Here is a 15,901-nt window from a genome sequence, read left to right as displayed (position 1 = left end):
CGCCAAAATCATGAGACTGACCTAAAAATCATGAGGCTTTTATAAAAAAAAAAAAAAGATTAAACCATGTACTTTGGTCTGTCTTCTGATGTTTGAACTCCCCCTGCTCGTCCCCATTGTGGGTGTGGCAGTGTCATAACTATAAAGGGAAGGGTGTAACAGCTGTCCTGTGTACAGTACTATAAAATCCCTCCTGGCCAGAGACTCCAAAATCCTTTTCCCTGTAAAGGGTTAAGAAGCTCAGGTACCTGGCTGGCATCTGACCCAAAGGACCAATAAGGGGACAAGATACTTTCAAATCTTGGGGCGGGGGGGAAGGCTTTTGTTTGTGCTCTTTGTTTGGGTTTTTGTTCGCTCTTGGAACTGAGAGGGACCAGACATCAATCCAGGTTCTCCACATCTTTCTAAACAAGTCTCTCCTATTTCAAACTTGTAAGTAAATAGCCAGGCAAGGCATCTTAGTTTTACTTTGTTTTCTCAACTTGTAAATGTACCTTTTACTAGAGTGTTTATCTTTGTTTGCTGTACTTTGAACCTAAGACTAGAGGGGAGTCCTTTGAGCTCTTTAAGTTTGATTACCCTGTAAAGTTATATTCCATACTGATTTTACAAAGATAATTTTTACCTTTTTCTTTAATTAAAAGCCTTCTTTTTAAGAACCTGATTGATTTTTCCTTGTTTTTAGATCCAAGGGGGTTGGATCTGTATTCACCAGGAGTTGGTGGGAGGAAGGAGGGGAATGGTTAATTTCTCCTTGTTTTAAGATCCAAGGGGTTTGGATCTGTATTCACCAGGGAATTGGTGAAAGGTTTCTCAAGGCTTCCCAGGGAAGGGAATTAGCTTGAGATGGTGGCAGCGGACAAGAGCTAAGCTGGTAGTTAAGCTTAGAAGTCTTCATGCAGACCCCCACATTGTACCCTAAAGTTCAAAGTGGGGATACAGCCTTGACAGGCAGCTTTACAGCATTGCCAACTTGACAAATGTTTAGTGAGTACAGTGAGTTTGGTCCCTATTACAGGAGCTCTCACTAGAGGACCCAGCTGAGATTGGGGCCCCATTGTGCTCGACTCTGTACAAACGCATAGCAAGAGACTGCCCATGACCTGTAAAGCTTACAGGGTAGTGCAAAACACAGAAGTTAGTTTGTGATATAGGAGCCACCATGTCACCTCACTGAGGGTCTACCAAACATCTCTTTGTCCTGGTCTACACAACAAAGTTAGGTAGACATAAGCTGCCTTGTGTCCACCTAGTTGTGCATGTGTCTACACTTAAATTTGTCTGTCTCCCACTGATGTAAGCTTTCCATTACGCTGACTCAGTAATGCCATCTCCCCAAGCAGCATTGAGCCACAGCCAATGTTGATGTAGTGCAAATGTAGACAATGCATTACCTATGTCGACCCTAACAGTCCTCCAGCAGCTATCACCAATGCCCAACACTGACCGGTCTAGTCACAATTGTGAACTCCACTGCTCAAGAGTCATGGAGACCAGAAGCCCTACCCCCCACCTTTAAAATCCTGCAACTTTTTGAAATGCCTTAATTATCCATCTTGGTGAGCACACCTCGCAGCTCTCCATTGTTGTGTGCAACTGCCCAGCTGACCATGCTGGCTACACACTCCATATGCACTCTGGCTTGGAGCAGACAGGAGATATTGGATCTCCTGGGCCCATGGGGAAAAGATGCTGTGTAAGCACAGCTACAGACCAGCCATAGAAACATGGACCTCTATGAGCAGATTGCATAGGGGATGCTGGAGAAGGGGTACAACAGGGACCAGTAGCAGTGCTCTGTGAAAGCAAAGGAACTACATCAGGCATATCAAAAGTCCAGGGAGGCCAAGAGTTGATCTAGTGCTGAGCCATAGACATGCCGCCGCCCATGCTTGTGGTCAGTACACACAATGTTGATGCAAGAAGCCAAGTATGCATATGCACAAGCGATATAGTAATTGTATTGGCTTTATGCTGATGTAATTTGTGTCAGCAAAAGTCTGTTGTGTAGACAAGCCATTAGATGGGAACAACTTTTAATCCTGGCTGAGTAGGGCTGGATTCAAATTGGTGACCTTCAGATGAAAGGCTCTATAGCTCATTAACAATGCCCAGAAGCATCTTGTCTCCCAAAAGTGCTAATGTTATATTTTCAGTAATGAGGCTTACTTTTTGGAGAGTTTATTTAATAACATTCTGATCTTTCTGAGCTTGCACAGACAGGATCTTACACTCTCTTGGATGCACAGGCAAAATCTCCCACACAATGCTGTCAGTCACACACAAACTAAATCTGTCACATCCTGTTCTTAAAGGGACCACTACTATTAGGCAGTTACAAATAATAAAAATGCTATAATAACAAAAAACAAATACTAGCACATCTAAATTCGTTTTTACATACAAATATTTTGCAGTATAAAATCACTCCCAGAATGATGTCAGTGTCCTTATCCTAACTCTTAGTATTAAGAGGGTTTGCACACACATCCTTCAAATCCATAGCACAAACCAACCTATTTTAGTTATAGGAGTAACCAGTAAAGTAAGACATGCTGTTACGTTATATGTGGACCACTCCACAGAAGGAGACACACCACACATTGTGAGTGGGTCACACAAATATTTGTAAGACAGCACAGTGCATTGGGCATCAGGATTCTTGGCTTCTCTGTTCCTGGCCCTGGAAGCAGATTGTGGCCTAGTGGTTACAGACAGCACCACCATATGTAATACCACCTCTGTTTGGGTTATATGCAGGGGATTGAACTTCTGGAGGTAAAAGCATGAGTTTCTGTTGCTTGAACTAAAGAACAGACTCTCTTATCACAGAAGTAGTAGAAGAGTTATTAACCTCTAAATGTGATTAGTTGCTAGAGGGTGACACAGAACCACACACAGTTAGTTTTGGTTACACAAGCACCTAATTTGACATACTCCTTCTGAAAGACTGTGTAACAAACAGGAAGAGACTTAACTCTATTAGACCTTTGGGTTCCAGTCCCAACTCAGCCTACGGGTAGTGACCTTGTACAAGCTCTCAGTTATTTTATCTTCAAAATTAGTGAATGATAGCTACCCCCAACCTATGAAATCTCATCAGATAGCAAGGGCTGTGACAGGCATAGAAATATGTAGAGCTACTGCTAGAACTAATGGTAGATTGTTGTGGCAGTAACAGCTACCATAGCTCAGGGCTAAGGAATCTGTCCCAATGGCACTACTCTAAGGCTACGTCTACACTACCTGCCTGAATCGGCGGGTAGAAATTGATCTCTCGGGAATCGAATTATCGTGTCTCGTCGGGACGTGACAATCGATCCCCGAATCAATGCTTGTACTCCACCAGCGGAGGTAGGAGTAAGCGCTGGCAATGGGGGAGCCGCGGAGGTCGATTTGCCGCCGTCCTCACAGCCGGGTAAGTCGGCTCCGATACGTCCAATTCAGCTACGCGAATAGCGTAGCTGAATTTGCGTATCTTAAATCGACAACCCCCCTCTCCCCCCGCAGTGAGGATGTAGCCTGAGGATACAGCCTAATGGCTCTGGCTGTGCACCCATTTCCAGGGTCTGGCTGTATGGTAGTATTAAGCAACACGATCTAAATTATGTTCTCAGATATATGTGGGATCCTGAGGGCAGGATGTGGCCCCAGATCTATTGCCTGCAACTTGTTTTCATTTTAATAAATAAAATAGTTGCATTTAAAATAGGTGAAAGAGCGGCTTTAAATTGAATGGTTATCAACAAATGGGTTGAAGTCTAACTTCAATTTTTTAAAAAATAAACACCCTGATGCCTATTTTCCTGACAGCAACTTTTGCTGAGGACTAAGAGGGATACAAAAATGTGTGACAAAGGTGGAAAAGGAGCTAAAATAACCTTTCTGAACTTTTGTGAATAACCACTAGAGTTGAGCCCCAAACCTGAAACCTATCCTATGTGAATGCACAGAGTCCCACTGACTGCGAATGGAATAAATTGTAGGATCTAGGCCTTAGTCATAAAAAAGCAAACAGGAGTGAGGCAACATGTATCACTCTCCCATGCAGCTACACCACAAAACTAAGCCCAGGAACCTGATTAAGAATATAACATTAATTTTATGCAGTTACTTCTTCCTCTGGGTCACCCAATGTGTTTTAACTTTCTTCTAGATTTTACGGGTTGTAGGCTAGGTACTGGCAGTTGTGTCCTGTGCAGTGCCAGGCATGCGGTCATAATTCATTCTAAATCAAATAAACAATAACAAATAGATGGATTTCAAAATATTGTACAGTCTGTCTTTAGATATGGTAATAAAACAAATAAAACACTGGAAAATATATAATTACACCCTTGGATTACCAAACTGCAGTTCAGAGACAGGGTCACTTGACCTAAAATAGTTTTGTACTATTGGCTTTCTACCTGCTCGCTAGCATATGGAATAGGTTAAGCCAGGGTTGTCTGACCTTGTGAGGCAATGGGTACTTCATCTTCCTGAGTTTGGTGGACAAGGACAAAGTCAAAACAAGAATGAAGTCGCAGAGTTTATTTTTTTCTGTCTCCTTCAAATAAGTGAGGTTTAACACAAAGAGTTAGAGGATTAACATGGCACATAACAAAAAGTACCTTAATAAGCAAGAGCAACACTAATACAGTACTGATTGTAGAAGCTGAGGAATGGGATTGCATGTTGCCACTTCGCCCGAAAATCAAGCTCTCTGTCATCCTCTGCTCTCAGCACCTCTTCCCCCTCCAGTTTGGCACTCCACACTGACCAAAACTAACATTGCACTTCAGTTAATCGCTACAAGCCAAACATTAAATAATAATACAACACATCAACTATAATTTATCTAAACAGTATCAATTACACCACATTAAAACTATCTACTTATAAACAATCACTAGAATCTGAGCACCTCCCAATCACTAATGAATTTAGTTTCACAGCACATCTGTGATGTCAGAAAGTTATTTCTCTCCCCATTCCACAGATGGGGAACTGATGTACAGAGAAATGAAGTCATTTGCCTAGGGTCACACCAGAAGTGTGTTGTAGAACCAGGAGCTGAACCCAAAATTCCTGCCCTACATTTCATACCTTAAAACCCCAGGGCCATCCTTTCCCCATCAATTAGAATAGAAAAGCATTGGTAATTCTCATGATGTGGCACACTGCTGGCAACCAGAACCCTATATTTGAGGCATTTAAACATACTGCACACTTGGTGCAGCGTTTCTGTCACCTTTTCTTGCTCTTCTGAAGCTTTTCTGCTTTTCAGGAGGCAGCGTATGACAAAAACATAGTAAAAAGAGTGCAGCAATAAAAATAGTTACAATATTTCCAAGCATCCTTTGAGGCACCAGAAGGAGCAGCCACTGTTATGTAAGTAAACATATCATTTAAAAATGGATGCTGTAGACAGAAATTAAAACCTGAGGAACTTTGTCATTTTCATTCATTCAAGATGGCAGTCTTTAATGTTGCTGTAGCTTTGCAATTAGTAAGAACAGGATCGAGTCCCTCTGTGAACGAAAAGGTAAAACCAACAGCAGAGAATAACTGACACTGCAGCATATTTAGAATAAAGCGACTTTTAAAAGGTACAACTAGACATATTTAGCCCTGCAGCCACCCTTGTAGGTGGCAGGAGAGTATACTTTTCTCTCTCCCCAGAAGCATATCGGTGCTAGCAAGGAGGATTCACCCTACTGAAGGGCAGCACTGGTTCCTGGGAGAGGTGGTGCCCATTCTACAGCTATACCAGCCACCAGGCCCCCAGAAGAAGCAGGACTTGATTGCAACAGGACAGCCACTCATATAACTTCTGTCTCCAGAGAATTCTCTGAGAACCCTCTGAACCTGTAACATGCCCCCTGATTTGAATGAGGTTCAGCTATGAGAAAACCAAGTCCTATCAAGCCCAAAGATTTTCCACTTCAGAGCTTGCAAACCCCAGTGCAAACTCAAGCTGTCTCCATATATTTGTAACCCAACAATGGGATCTAACCTAGAGGACTTTCACAGCTTTTTAAATACATACACCCTATGTTGTATTAAACAGATATTTACATTGGGCTTAATCTTGCAAACACACGTGCTTAATTTTGCTACAATGAGTAGTCCCACTGAAGTCAAAAAGGCTATTCACGGTAGTAAAAATAAGCATGTGCATTTGCAGGATCGGGGTCAGTATGTGCTCATTAATTTTCTCAAACTAATTTTTATACTAGGGATCACATACTTCACAGCTTGTATAGGCTGAACTCATTGTACACACAGGGTTCTTCTGTCTCCCTCCATCCCCTCCCAAGCTCCCTGTGGACCACCTTCCCATCCCCCTCTATTTCAGAGACTACCTGCAACTTCCCCCATTCCCTCCCTCACATCTGGGACTTGTGTGCCCCCCATTTTCCCCCTCACCCTGAGATAGGGGTTTTTGTGCCCCCCAAACCTCCACCACCACTTGCCAATCTCCCCCTGCCAGGGGTTCTATATGTGCCCCCTAGTCTCTCCACCTCCAGTACCTGAGTTCCTCATTCTCCCCTCATGCCAGCAGCTCTGTGTGCCCCCCATTCTCTCTCCCATCCCACCTTTCTCCCATGCCAGGGGCTCTGTGTTCCCCCTTATCCCTATATCAAGGTCCCCCAATCTCCACCTCCACCAGGGTTTGTGTGCTTTCCATTCCCCCATCCTCCCATTCCAGGGTCCAACATTATACCCACCCCTATGGCAGGGGTTCTGTGTGCCCTGCTTATCCCCCTCCTCCCACGCCATGGTTCCCCATTCCGCCACAACCAGGGGCTCTCCATGCACCCCCATTACTCCCTTCCCCCACACCAGAGGCTGTCTCTCCTCCCCCATTTCCCCTGATTCTAGGACCTCTGTGTATCCTCCTTCCCCACCCTGCCTGTACTGTCTCCAGTTCCCCAGTCTGTCTCCCTCCTTCACGCACCAGAGGCTGTGTGTCTGCCTCAATTCCCCAGTTCCCCCCTAGGGTAACCAGACAGCAAGTGTGAAAAATTGGGACACGGGGTGGGGGGTAATAGGATCCTATATAAGAAAAAGACCTAAAAATCGGGACTGTCCCTATAAAATCGGGACATCTGGTCACCCTATTCCCCCTATACCTTCCCGTTCTCCCCTTTCCACCCTCATCCCCACAAGATAAATCATTCAGGGTGTCAAGAAGTTAAACTCTATTGGGAGGACAGGCAGAGAGGAGCAGGGATATTGTTATACTGGAAAGTGTTAATGGATGCCATCAACCAGCTGTTTGATCTATTGATCTGTTTATGTTAATCAGGTGGCAGGGTCTTCCCCAGTCTCCCTCTTTTGGTTTTTCAGTTTTCCTCAAAGTCAGTAGGGTTCTAGCCATTGATGCCTAGAACATCACCAGAAATTCTGGAATTGATCAGATTCAAAGTTCAAAAATTACTGCACTACAGAGAGACTTATAAAAGCCAACAAGTTGATCGTAAGGCTTTTGCAAACTTGGCCAAAAATAATTCAGTCAGAACCCTCTGACAGATTGTCCCATACAAACCTTAGCAATCTTCCCTTTTCACTGCTACCTTTAGCACACTAGCTCCAGCAGCGCTAGTGGGTGTCTGGCTGCCACAGCACGTTCCCACCTGCTGTGTAAACATACCCTTTCTCTCCCCCTGTTTGAGATTCCTGCCTCTTTCCTACTTCACAGAGCGCTGAAAGCACCTTCAATTTGCCACATCAAAGGCAGTGTTCTGTCACATTCTGCTGCCTTACAGGATGATCTGCCTCAATGTATAGGAACAGGTGAGCACAAAGCAGAATGTGCACAGGAACATGCCACCTCCTAGAGAGTGCAATAACCAAATGAATTGTTATTTGAAAGCACATAAGGACTGCAGCATCCACGCACTTCCTTAGGGAGAAAAGGGTCTTACCTAAAGATCTGACAGCGTTCACATTGGGTAGGTTTACGCCAATCTAACTTACCTCGCTCAGGGGTGTGAAAAAAGGCTCCTTCCTCCCCCAAGCAATGCAAGTTTCACACTGTCCACACTGGCGCTATGTCAGCAGGAGATGTTTTCCTGCCAACATAACTTACGCTTCTCACTGAGTTGAAGTAAATATGCTGGTGGGAGGTCTTCCATTGGCACAGCGCATCTTCACCAAACATGCTACAGCAATGCAGCTGCATCAGTGCAGCTGTGTTGATGTAGCACTGTAGTGTAGACTAGCCCTGTGTCGGGGTGTGTTTGGAACCTGAATTAGGCAGCTAAACATTTATCCAGACTTATCCCTTCCAGAAAATCAGAATAAGTTGTCCTAATCCTCCAACCTTTTAATTCATAATGATAGTGTCTTGTGTTTCATGTTGTTATCCAAGGCCCATGTACGCCACAGCAAAACTGACCTAACTTCTTCTACAAGACCCTTGCATTCTACAGCACTTCAGAATCTGCAGTAGCTACAGATAAACAGGAAAATGCAGGATTCAATCCAATGCTCATTGAAGTCAATGAGAGTCCTCCCACTTGGTCAGGCCCTTACGAAAATTAATATGAAAATAAATAAAGCAATTGATGCAGTACCCCTTCTGATACTTAATTTGATATTCATTTAAATTCATTTTATGTTGTCACTACATATTTAATCTTCAGATTAAAAAAAAAAGGTCAGAGTTAAAAAAGAACTTTAAAAAGTTAGCCGAATTCTGGGCTCAAAACTCTTGACAAGATCTCTTCCCTGCTAAACTCAGAAAAGCCAGGAAATTTAGTGATCAGGCTTCTTCCTTTCATCCTTAGTTCATTCTGCTCAGCCAATATGTTGCCGCACATATGCTCTATACCAGTGGTTCTCAACCAGGAGTCCGGGGACCCCTGGGGTGCCACAAGCAGGTTTCAGGGGGTCCGCCAAGCAGGGCCGACATTAGACTTGCTGGCACCCAGGGCAGAAAGCCGAAGCCCCACTGCATGGGGATGAGGCCCAGGGCCTCAAGTCCTGCCAACCAGGGCTAAAGCTGAAGCCTGAGCAACTGAGCTTCATGGGGCCCCCTGTGGCATGGGGCTCCAGGAGTTGTTCTGCTTGCTATCCCCTGACACTGGTCATAGCTTTTATATGCAGAAAAACAGTTGTGGCACAAGTGGGCTGTGGAGTTTTTAATAGGATGTTGGGGGGGGCCTCAGAAAGAAAAAGGTTGAGAACCCCTGCTCTATACACTGGGCCAAATATTTGTCCCATTGAAGTCACTAGAAGTTTTGCTGCTAACTTCAGTGGAGAGAGAATCTGTAACCATGCATCTCCTTAAAGTTAAGGATATGCTTAAGTACTTTGCTGGATCAGGGCCAGAGTTATTAGCACCTTGCAGATCTGAGCTCCACAGACTATAGACTGTAGTAACACAGATTTGCTTCACAGGAGTCTTGCACCCGTGGGTCTAGTTGCAGGGCGAGAATTCTACCCCCACTTATGTCTGGGCATAACTTGTTTATTCAGGCCTTGGACAAGGGAGCAGCAAGGGAGGTTTAGGTTGGACATTAGGAAAAAGTTCCTGTCAGGGTGGTTAAACACTGGAATAAATTGCCTAGGGAGGTTGTGGAATCTCCATCTCTGCAGATATTTAAGAGTAGGTTAGATAAATGTCTATCAGGGATGGTCTAGACTGTATTTGGTCCTGCCATGAGGGCAGGGGCCTGGACTCGATGACCTCTTAAGGTCCCTTCCAGTCCTAGAATCTATGAATCTATAAAGCAGAAGTACATCACCATCTGGATTGATCTACACTAGAAAAAGGACCAACTGGTGACAATAGATGTCAGCAACAGATGCAGATGATCAGGTATTGAACATAATTTATGTGCATGTTCAGCTGTTTCAACTGTACCTGTTAAAAGCAACAGAGGGTCCTGTGGCACCTTTAAGACTAACAGAAGTATTGGGAGCATAAGCTTTCATGGGTAAGAACCTCACTTCTTGCATCTGAAGAAGTGAGGTTCTTACCCACGAAAGCTTATGCTCCCAATACTTCTGTTAGTCTTAAAGGTGCCACAGGACCCTCTGTTGCTTTTTACAGATTCAGACTAACACAGCTACCCCTCTGAAACTGTACCTGTTGACATCCATGATTAGCAATGAGTCATTTTTCTAGATATACTAAGTGTCGTAGATTGCAAATGTATATTTACAATATGGTTTACTTCATATGGCTCCTTTCACATCTGTATTCTGATTTCATAGCACCATAATAAAAAATCAGGTGAAAAAGTATCTGTACATAAGAATTTAAGTTTTTTCATTTGTTTTGTGCAGACTTAGTTCACGTGAAAGGTGCATAGGACTGAGACACTGTTTCCAAGGCAGTAGATTCATGTGATTTTTCAACCGTTATATTCGTGTTTTTCAAATCTTCTTAAGTAATGACTAATGCATACAATGAACACTGTACCTGCACATTTCACTTTTTAAAGGAACACTTTCAGAATAAAAAAAATTCTTTGACATCAATAAAGTATTAAAATAGAAAGAATCTTTAAAACTGATCTCTTTTTTTTTCTCCATGTATTCTTTACTTTTTTGCACTTATCTATGGCAGGACAATAAAATTAGGCTTGGTCTACACTAAACCCCCAAATCGAACTAAGGTACGCAACTTCAGCTACGTGAATAACGTAGCTGAAGTCGACATACCTTAGTTCGAACTTACCGCCGTCCAGACGCGGCAGGCAGGCTCCCCCGTCGACTCCGCGTACTCCTCGCGGCGAGCAGGATTACCGGAGTCGACGGGGAGCACTTCTGAGTTCGATTTATCGCGTCCAGACTAGACGCGATAAATCGAACCCAGAAGTTCAATTGCCTGCCGCCGAACCAGCGCGGTAAGTATAGACAAGCCCTTAGACTAGTCATTTGTACTTCCAAGTTCTCATGTTCTCATATACTGCAGTGATTGGTTTGCAAAAACTGAAGGAGGAAACCTGATATCCAAAATATGCAGCTTTCGCTGTTACTTTAGAGAATTAATTCAGAGGGAAAAAATTGATTATCTTTAGGTTTTGTAAAATTATTTTTCACAAAACCCAAGTTTGGGGTCTAAACTCCCTGACAGCATCCCCTTAAACTACCAGATAATACAGATAAAAAACACATGCTATCTGAAAAATATCAACCTTTGGATATTGAAGGCTGGCCCAATGGGCTGCTGTTCTACACTGGACTGAAAAAAAGACTCAGTTTAAATTCCATCCTGGCCTTAATCTTCTCCTCAGGAGCAAAGGAACTGGGATTGTGGTGGAGATAACATAAGCAGGACTCAGTCCTGCAGCTTTTTACTTACATGAGTAGTTAATGTAGTCCCACTGACTTTATAAAACTATTGGGCAAGTAAGGATTTACAGGATTAGAGATAATGTTTTGTAGGCCCAATCCTACATAGTGCTGAATGCTTTCTGGAGGGTGCTGAGCTCTGGAACGCAGCACTTCTCTGGAAACATTCAGCACTTCATAGGAACCCATTCTTAAGGGCCAGCATTGACCAAGTTTCCAAAGGAATTCCATCCAGTTCTCCCTAACTGGAAGGGCAAGGATTAAAACAATGGGCTCATAAGGGTTACATGGAAAACAAAGAGGAACCTGCACAAGAAAAACTAAACTTGTAATAATTTGGTAATTCCTATATCCTAAAAGGCAAACATATTTTTGAAAATGCTAATTTTCAGCTCATGGTAACTATTAAAAACAGATACTGAAACTCCTACAAACACAGGTTTTACAATGGAATCATGGCTAAATTCTTAACTCCTGGGATGTTAAGGAGTGTCATTATCGTCCATACTCTCTCTAATAATATGCAACCTGATACCTCCAGTTACTTCCTGTCTCCAAATCATCAGGAAGAACCTTCAATTCCAGCTAAACCATAGCATCCTATAGGGCCAAAGGTGGAAGGAGGGGAGTGGGGTTGGGCATCCTTCAAGACAATTTTACATTATATGTAATCTACAGCAAGAGACTAGAAATACAAAATGACAAAGACCAAAAATATGAACTGTACTTCATGTTAATGTAAGTAGGTTTTTTTCAACACACACTCAGAAGATGTATTAAATTATTTACTATGTAAATTACATAGTGTGCTTCTTTATTAACAATCCTAGAGAGGTTTATATAATTGCGTCAGAAATTTACTTTGTGGTTTTTAAATGTACGTACACACAATACACTCTGTATTCTATAGGGGAAGAGTTGAAAACTCACCTACTATTTTGTTGGCAAGTATTTCATTCTTAAATACACCAGTTAATTTTAAACAGTTGAATAGTCATAAATCAGCATGTTAATGACATGACTTTAGAGCTGCTAAACTAGGCCAGCAACATGCTGTATTGCAAGGAGATATTGATAGAAAGAGCTATGAACAACCACATACACTGATACCCTAACTGTATATTTTACTATATTAGACTAGATCTTTAAAAATCTAAGAACTCTTAAGAGGCTCATTTACCATCCTATTGATATTTTAGCTCAAGTAATTTTGCAATGAAATATTTCTGTTCCATTGTGCCTGTAATATATGGATTTTGCTCTCTCCTGCTTTTGCCTTTAGTGTGAGCAGCAGCTCTGCAATGGCTGATTTTATGATTCTAATTCAGAGTCTCACTTTGGAGTTTATTTTATCAGTAACACCAATATTATGAAACGATCATGTCACAAGTAGGTTACACTCTGTTATGGTACAGCAGAGTGGCTGCATGCTTTTCAGAATGTTTCCAGCACATGCCAGTGCCCTAAGTAACAGGATAAAATCAAATCCAATTATAGGCAAAGATTCTGAAGAATACTTCTATTTTATTCATTAAAATATAAATATGTGTTTGTGCCCAAATCACTGAGGAAGAAACAACATGGAAGATGATCATGCAGAACACACAGGGTGAAAGAAATTCACCCCTCCCCTCACAAAGCCTGGACTTTGTGGGCCTGATCAAAAGTGTATTGAAGTCAATGGAGGTCTTTCCACTGACTCCCGTGGGCTTTGGATCAGGCACTGTGTAAGGAATTAAGTAGGGACTGGGAAGATGGCATTTGCCTCTAAACTGTCACTTGCCTATGGGCTGGAATAGAAAGTCCAGTCCCCCTAAATCTATGCACTCTATGCTGGGATTTCAGGCTGCTGTATCTGGGTGTTTGTGGATCCTCTAGCCCCAGCCCCAGCTATCCCCCCACAACCCTCTCCTTCCTATTTGCAGCCAACCAAGAGTTCACCATGCACAGTTGTTCCACCCACAGCTTGCCCCATTCTCCACCTTGTACAGTCCCACCACAGGAATTAAGTCATACAGAGGGCCCTCAGCCAGCTCTCTGCATATGGATGAGTGTAACCTAATGTAATTTCACATAAAACCTAATCCTTTAGTTATTGCACACTCAAAATTCCCACTGGCTAAATGTCCCTGTCACAAAGTCCTTGCTCAGTCAAACTTCCCTGTAAGTCAATGGGAGTTTTGCCTAAGAACTGTAGTATCTGTACCCAAATAAGAGTTGGGTGTGTGCAATAATGCAGAGTTGGCGTCAAGTTTTTCAGAAAAAGGGGAATGACCAGAAACTAAGGGCCTAATTCTACTGTCACACTTCCGTAATTCAATGGAGTTATGCCAGTGTAAAGCTATGATATATGAGTGCAGAACCAGACCTGAAGTTTACTGAATACAGTGGAGTAGTATAGTCCATTATCATATCCTGTTACCTAAAATACAGCAGGCTGTGGAGCGTTTCAAAATGTTTTCTCTTTTTTGACTATATAAATGTATCATATTAAGATGCATTCCTAGCATGTTTAATGCTTGCTGAGTTTCCACACAGAAATGATAGGAAAGCTATGGTAGTCTGGTTTTTAATTTATGTTTGCATCTTAAGGCCTGTCCATGATTTGATGTTAAAAAACAGTCTAAATGTTTTCTATCTTAAATATGTGCACTAGTATGCTGGGAAATCAGTGATTTGAAGTTATTTTTATATCCCCAATCACAACAAAATGTAACATCACAAGGTGATATAGTGGAAATGGAAAAGATATGGAAAGACAAATGATGATGCTGATGAAAAAATACAGAAAGGAAAAAATCAACTGATAGAAATTAAAATCTAAACAGCAAAATATATGTTCTAAGTTGATCAAGCTTGCCAAATATATTTACACATGGGTTCTTTTCTCTGTCTTTTCAAATGGAGGATTTCAAATTCTGAGGAAAAACTGCTAAGTTATTGCTACATTGAAGATATTTGATAATAAGGAAGATGGTAGAGTGATGGTACATGGCATGGAAGGATTTTTTTTTTCCAGGAGAAGCAACCTACAGAATATTAAACAAACATCTGCAATGATCATTCCTGCCATAGCCTAGAAATAATACTTAATTCTGTTACGTGCATTCAAAAATAAATAGATCTACAAAATGTAGGCCCTGCATTACTAGGAGTGAATGTCTCCAGCCCTTCCCTCTGCCATGCACACACTGGCAAATACAGCAAGAGATTTCCATGTAGTTTTTGGCAAAAAGATCATGGTACCTTGTACACTAAAAATACTGTAGGGAACAATACATCAGTGGATAGGTATGAGCAGAACAAGATAGCCTTAGAGGTATTTTCCATCTCTAACTTCTACAATTCTATTATCCAAAATGTGGATCCTTGAGTCTTAATCATGCAGTCCTTTCTCAGATAAAACATCTATTCATTTCAATGAGAAGGTAGCCTGCCAGAGTATAGAATGCAGGATCAGGCCCCAAGCAGGAACACAACCCACTACTACATAGGTCTCAACTGCAGTCTGGCTCACAATGGCTGAAGTTGAAAAACCTCTTGCACCTACTTGTCAAAGCCCCATAAATAATATCATGGTATAATACTTGCTTACAACTAGGGGGAAATGAGTGTGGTTCTGCATTCACATTCAGACTCAACATTGCATCTTTGCTCGCTACCTTACAGAAAAGGAGCATGTGCAATAGGAGCTTACACACATACTATCCAGTGAGGAGCCAGTCCTCATTCTACTCTGTCAGAATGCGCTACTTCCATTTAAAAAAGCAAAGAAAACAAAATGGTCAAATTTTTGATTGCGGAAAGAGTGACCCATCAAAATTTTCTGTTTGCATGAATAGGAAGAACATATAGAATTGGGACATAGAGGCCCCAATTAATGTATTGTCTAGAAGAGAGGTGGAATATGTGTAGTGTAGTAATTCTTTACTGATCTGTAATAATCGGTAAAAAAGAAGGATAAAGTGATATCTACATGTACATTACTGCCTCTCTCAAGAAAAATCTGACAGAGAAGAATTTTCTGATAACACATTGGCCTTGTACTAAAATCAGCACTATCTGTGAACTATACTGCTTTATTATCTAACTTATTCCCAGGAAACTGTACCAAGGGCAATTAAGATTTATAATCTAAATGGTTTCGAAATTATATCTCTGGGAAGTCAAGTCTAAATTAAATCATACCAGGCTTTTAGGCTTCCCACGATCACATTTTCCTACTGAGCAAGTGCCTTTCAATGCAGAGAACTTCTCCTCTTACAGATCGTTCAGAATCTTTCCTTAAGCAAAACCTCCTTTCCTATTGTTGGTGTCCTTCTCATAACGAAATGACTAAAAATATTGGTTACTGTTGAGACTTGCAAAAGAGATGCTGCAAGGAAAATGTGAGCATCATTTCTGCAAGCCTTAGAGGCAAGCAATACAAAATGTAAGTGGTTCTCTCATATCTACATACTAAGGAGATTCTCAGTCTCTTTACCCATACACTCTCTCTCGCTCCCTCTCTCTAGGGAGGCAAATTGACATATACACATACAAAAAATAAAATGATTAATTATATTAATTATCTGATACACACATGTATTGTCTGTGTGTATGCACAGAA

General features: G+C 41.9%; 1 protein-coding gene across 9 annotated transcripts in view; it reads right to left on the bottom strand.

Moving 5' to 3' along the window:
* NTRK2 (neurotrophic receptor tyrosine kinase 2) overlaps positions 1-15,901 on the bottom strand; it is a 283,920-nt gene that overhangs the window by 250,858 nt on the left and 17,161 nt on the right. The window lies entirely within an intron of this gene.

Source organism: Malaclemys terrapin, chromosome 6 (assembly GCF_027887155.1).
Source record: "Malaclemys terrapin pileata isolate rMalTer1 chromosome 6, rMalTer1.hap1, whole genome shotgun sequence".
Classification (NCBI taxonomy): Eukaryota; Metazoa; Chordata; order Testudines; family Emydidae; genus Malaclemys; species Malaclemys terrapin.
This window is presented reverse-complemented; position numbering and strand designations above follow the sequence as displayed.